Genomic DNA, 6,023 nt, shown 5'->3' with positions numbered 1-6,023 from the left:
TATGTATACTTGTGCCATGTTGGTGTGTTGCACCCATCAACTCGTCATTTACATCAAGTATGACTCCCAGTGCCATCCCTCCCCCCTCCCTCCTCCCCATAATAGGCCCCGGTGTGTGATGTTCCCCTTCCGCTGATCTCATTGTTCAATTCCTACCTATGAGTGAGAACATGCGGTGTTTGGTTTTCTGTTCTTGCGATAGTTTGCTGAGAATGATGGTTTCCAGCTGCATCCATGTCCCTGCAAAGGACATGAACTGATCCGTTTTTATGGCTGCATAGTATTCCATGGTGTATATGTGCCACATTTTCTTAATCCAGTCTGTCACTGATGGACATTTGGGTTGATTCCAAGTCTTTGCTATTGTGAATAGTGCTGCTATAAAGATACATGCACACGTATGTTTATTGCAGCATGATTTATAATCCTTTGGGTATATACCGGATGTGCTTCCTTAAAAAAAAAAAATACAGGGAACTTCGGACGCTTTATTTATTTATTTTTTGAGATGGAGTTTTGCTCTTGTTGCCCAGGCTGGAGTGCAATGGCGGGATCTCGGCTCACAGCAACCTCCGCCTCCCGAGTTCAAGTGATTCTCCTGCCTCAGCCTCCCGAGTAGCTGGGATTGCAGGCATGTGCCACCACGCCCGGCTAATTTTGTATTTTTAGTAGAGACGGGGTTTCTCCATGTTGGTCAGGCTGGTCTCTTAACTCCCAACCTTAGCTGATCCGCCCGCCTGGGCCTCCCAAAGTGTTGGGATTACAGGTGTGAGTCACCGCGTCCGGCCTAAAATTGGTGAATTTTATAGTATGTAAATTTAATCTCAATAAAGCTGTTTTTATTTTAATTATATATATACATATATAGAGTCTCGCTCTGTCGCCCAGGCTGGAGTGCAGTGGCATGATCTTGACTCACCGCGACCTCTGCCTTCCGGGTTCAAGCCATTCTCTGCCTCAGCCCCCCAAGTAGCTGGGATTACAGGCGCCCACCACCAGGCCTGGCTAATTTGTGTATTTTTAGTAGAGACCGGGTTTCACCATCTTGGCTATGCTGGTCTTTAACTCCTGACCTCGTGATCTACCCGCCTCGGCCTCTCAAAGTGCTGCGATTACAGGCGTGAGTCACTGAGCCCGGCCTCAACTGCTTTTTAACATGACGAAAAGTGGTTTAAGAATGTCTCAAAAATTTAAAAATACCGATTGATCAGTAATCGTTTTTTTTGTTGTTGTTGTTTTGGTTTGGTTTCTGTTTTTATTTTGAGACGGAGTCTCGCTCTCGCCCAGGCAGGAGTGCAGTGGTGCTATTTCTGCTCATTCGAAGCTCCGCCTCTCGGGTTCACGCCATTCTCCTGCCTCAGCCTCCTGAGTAGTTGGGACTTACAGGCGCCCGCCACCACGCCGGCTAATTTTTTGTATTTTTTAGTAGAGACGGGGTTTCACCGTGTTAGCCAGGATGGTCTCGATCTTCTGACCTCGTGATCCGCCCGCCTCAGCCTCCCAAAGTGCTGGGATTACAGGCGTGAGCCACCGCGCCCGCCCATCGGAGTTTTCTTGGATCTGCTTCTTTAAAAAAAAATACAGCGAACTTTGGATGGTTTTTTTTTTTTTTTTTGAGACGGAGTTTCGCTCTTATTGCCCAGGCTGGAGTGCAAGGCGGGATCTCGGCTCATGGCAACCTCCGCCTCCCGGGTTCAAGTGATTCTCCTGCCTCAGCCTCCCGAGTAGGTGGGATTACAGGCATGTGCCACCACGCCCAGTTAATTTTGTATTTTTAGTAGAGAGGGGTTTCTCCATGTTGGTCAGGCTGGTCTGGAACTCCCAACCTCAGGTGATCCGCCCCCCTGGGCCTCCCAAAGTGTTGGGATTACAGGCCTGAGCCACCACACCCGGTCTTTTTAATCTTTATTTTATTTTATTTTTGTTATTTTGAGATGGAGTCTCGCTCTGTCACCCAGGTTGGAGTGCAATGGTTCGATCTCGGCTCACTGCAACCTCTGCCTCCTGGGTTCAAGCAATTCTCCTGCCTCAACCTCCTGAGTAGTTGGGACTACAGGCGCGCCTCACACTCGGCTAATTTCTTTAGTGTTTTAGTAGAGACGGGGTTTCAACATGTTGGTCAGGCTGGTCTCAAACTCTTGACCTCAGGTGATCCACCCTCCTCAGCCTCCCAAAGTGCTGGGATTACATGTGTGAGCCACCGCACCCAGCCTAAAATTGATGAATTTTATAATATGTAAATTTAATCTCAAAAAGCTTTTCTTTTTTTTTTTTTTTTTAAGAGTATACTCATACTTGACTATGAATCCCAGGTCTGCTGCTTACTAGCTGTAGAATCTTGGGCGTGTTATTCAATCTTTCTTTTATTTTATTTTTCCTTTGAGACAGAGTCTCCCTTTGTCACCCAGGCTGGAGTGCAGTGGTGGGATCCTGGCTCACTGCAACCTCTGCCTGCCTCCTGGGTTCAAGCGATTCTCCATCTCAGCCTCCTCAGTAGCTGGGATTACGGGCGCCCACCACCACGCCTGGCTAATATATATATATATTTTTGATATTTTTTAGTAGAAACGGGGTTTCACCATCTTGGCCAGGCTGGTATCGAACTCCTGATCTCAGGTGATCTGCCTGCCTCTGCCTTCCAAAGTGCTGGGAGTACAGGCGTGAGCCACCGTGCCTAGCCGTTATTCAATCTTTCTAGGACTGTTTTCTCACCTGTAAAATGGGAATAACAGTGTCTATCCCATTGGATTTTGTGAGAATTAATGTTAATACTTGTTTGGCTGGTGCCAGTAATTGTTAACTATATTATTTTTATTAATAAACATTTTATTTCCTGTGACGTTTCTACTTCCAATAAATGTTTCTGACGATGAAGCATATTATTACTCTATTAACAATGGATTTTATTATTTATTATTCATTTTTATTTTTGAGACAGCGTCTCCTCTGTTGCCCAGGCTGGAGTGCAGTGGCTCGATTGCAGCTCACTGCAGCCTCAACAACCTGGGCTCAAGCGATCCTTCCACCTCAGTCTCCCTAGTAGCTGGGACTACAGGCGTGATTCACTGCGCTTAGCTAATCTTTGTATTTTTTGTAGAGATGGGGGTCTCCCTATGTTGCGCAGACTGGTCTGGAACTCCTGGGCTCAAGAGATCCTCTGGCTTTGGCTTCCCAAATTGTTAGGATTACAGGCATGAGCCACCACGCCTGGCCTGAATTTTTTTTTTTTTCCTCTGAGACAGGGTCTCTGTCAGCCAGGCTGGAGCGCAGTGGCACGATCTCGCTGGAGTTTTTTGTTTTTGTTTTTGTTTTTGTTTTTTGTGTTTTTTTTGAGACGGAGTCTCACACTGTATCCTAGGATGGAGTGCCATGGTGCAATCTGGGCTCACTGCATCCTCTGCCTTCCAGGTTCATGAGATTCTCCTGCCTCAGCCTCCCAAGAAGCTGGGATTACAGGCGCACACTACCACTCCCGGCAAATTTTTTTTTGTATTTTTAGTAGAGACGGGTGTCACTATGTTGGCCAGGCTGGTCGCAAACTCCTAACCTCGTGATCTGCCCGCCTTGGCTTCCCAAAGTGCTGGGATTACAGGCGTGAGCCATCAAGCCTGTCCGGATTTTTTTTTATTTAGATAAAGTTCACATGTCCTAAGATTCACCCCATTAAACCGTACAAGTCACTGTTTTTTAGCATATTTACAAAGATGCGCAATCATCACCACTATATAATACCCCAACATTTTAATCACCTCAGTGGGTTTTCGTAATTGGCTGGTATAAATATTTAGAATGTAAGATTAAGGTGGGGCGCGGTGGCTCAGGTCTGCAATCCCAGCACTTTGGAAGGCGGAGGAAGGCAGATCATTTGAGGTCAGGAGTTTGAGACCAACCTAGCCAACAACGTGAAACCTTGTCTCTAGTAAAAATACAAAAAAATTAGCTGCACGTGGTGGCGTACACCTGTAATCCCAGTTACTCAGCAGGCTAAGGCACGGGAATTGCTTGAACCCAGGAGGCAGAGGTTGCAGTGAGCTGAGATTGTGCCACTGCACTCCAGCCTGGGCGACAGAGCACAACTCTGTCTCAAAAAGAAGAAGAAAAAAAAAAAAAGAATGTAAGATTAAAGTGAATACCTCCAGTTTTCACCATCACTTAACTAATGCATGCATTTATTGAAACATAACTTCCTATTTTAGGTAAATTGTTGTACTAAAAATTTATGTGATATAAAACACGTATTCATATAAATTTTACTTAAGTATTCAATGAACACACAGATAACCTAAATTCTATCTTTTTTGTTTTTTGTTTTTTTGAGATGGAGTCTGGCTCTGTTGTCCAGGCTAGAGTGCAATGTCTCAATCTCAGCCCACAGCAACCTCCCCCTCCCGGGTTCAAGCGATTCTCCTGCATCAGCCTCCCGAGTAGCTGGGATTACAGGTACGTGCCACCACGCCCAGGTAATTTTTCTATTTTTTAGGAAAGGGTTTTCGCCAGGTCAGGATTTTGGTCAGGCTGGTCTTGAACTCCTGACCTCAACTGATCAGCACACCTCGGCCTCCCAAAGTGCTGGGATTACAGACGTGAACCACCGCACCTGGCCCAGAAAACCTAAATTCTTATTTATTCACCTGTCCTTACATTTTTTTTCTGGTTTGAAATAGCTGTTTATAAAAAGCAACTCCATTAAAAATTGGGGAAAGGACACAAACAGACACTTCTCAAAAGAAGGCATACATGCGGCCAAGAAACACGGAAAAAAAGCTCAATATCACTGATAATTCGAGAAATGCAAATCAAAACCACATGAGATACCACCTCGGACTAGTCAGAATGGTGATCATTAAAAAGTCAAAAAACAAAAGATACTGCTGAGGTTGTGGAGAAAAAGGAATGCTCTTACACTATTTGTGGGGGTGTAAATTAGTTCAACCATTGTGGAAGACAGAGTGGCAATTCCTCAAAGCCCTAGAGGAAGAAATACCATTTGACCAAGCAATCTCATTACTAGGTATATAGCCTCCAAAATATAAATCATTCTATTATAAAGATCCATGCACACATATGTTCACTGCAGCACTATTCACAATAGCAAAGACATGGAATCAACCCAAATGCCCATCAATGATAGACTGGATAAACAAAATGTGGTACATATACACCATGAAATACCATGCAGCCATAAAAACGAACAAGATCATATGCTTTGCAGGGACATGGATGGAGCCGAAAGCCATTATTCTCAGCAAACTAACGCAGGAACAGAAAACCAAATACCGCATATTCTCATTCATAAGTGGGAGCTGAATAGTGAGAACACGTGGACGCATGCAGGGGAACACCACACACTGAGGCCTGTCTGAGGGTTGGGGGTGGGAGAAGGGAGAGCATCAGGAAGAATAGCTAATGGATGCTGGGCTTAATAGCTGGGTGATGGGATGATCTGTGCAGCAAATCACCATGGCACACAGTTTACCTATGTAACAAACCTCCACATCCTGCGCATGCACCCCTGAACTTAAAAGTCGGGAAAAAAAAAAGAGAGGTAGCAGAGAAATTACCACCTTAATGAATTTTTCTTCACTTCTCATATTGCCCCTCATTTTCCCCAATTTCCCTTTTATTTCATTTATTTTATATATATATATATATATATATTTTTTTTGAGACGGAATCTCGCTCTGTCACCCAGGCTGGAGTGCAGGGGCGCCATCTCAGCACACTCACTGCAAGCTCTGTCTCCTGGGTTCACGCCATTCTCCTGCCTCAGCCTCCCGAGTAGCTGCGACTACGGGCACCCACCACCACGCCTGGCGAATTTTTGTGTGTGTGTGTTTTTTTTTTGTATTTTTAGTAGAGACGGGGTTTCATATTGGCCAGGCTGGTCTCGAACTCCTGACCTCGTGATCCGGCCGCCTCGGCCTCCCAAAGTAGTGGGATTACAGGCGTGAGCCACCGTGCCCGGCCTCATTAATAATATTTATTTCCTAAAAGCTAACTTGATGACTACTTACAAGTATTGT

The sequence above is a fragment of the Papio anubis genome, chromosome X, assembly GCF_008728515.1.
Source record: "Papio anubis isolate 15944 chromosome X, Panubis1.0, whole genome shotgun sequence".
Taxonomy (NCBI): Eukaryota; Metazoa; Chordata; class Mammalia; order Primates; family Cercopithecidae; genus Papio; species Papio anubis.
The sequence above is the reverse complement of the archived record's forward strand: the minus strand, read 5'-3'. Positions refer to the sequence as shown.